The following is a 242-nucleotide window of genomic DNA, read 5'->3' on the forward strand; positions in this document are numbered from 1 at the left end:
TTTCCTTTTCTCTCTTCCTTTTTTTTTTCTTTTTTTGTTTTTTCATGGGTGAGGGTTTTGGGGGGTGAGTGGCGACTGAGAAGAGAAATTAGGGTTAGAGTTGTGTATGTTGAGTTTTAGGGTTAGGGTTTGGATAGTTTAGGCAATTTTAATAAAATTTAGGGTAATAGAATAACTAAAAATCAATTTAAATCAAACAAATAACTATATATAAAAATATCATTTATTCATCAACTTACAAT

The sequence above is a fragment of the Arachis ipaensis genome, chromosome B05 (assembly GCF_000816755.2).
Source record: "Arachis ipaensis cultivar K30076 chromosome B05, Araip1.1, whole genome shotgun sequence".
NCBI classification, from domain to species: domain Eukaryota; kingdom Viridiplantae; phylum Streptophyta; class Magnoliopsida; order Fabales; family Fabaceae; genus Arachis; species Arachis ipaensis.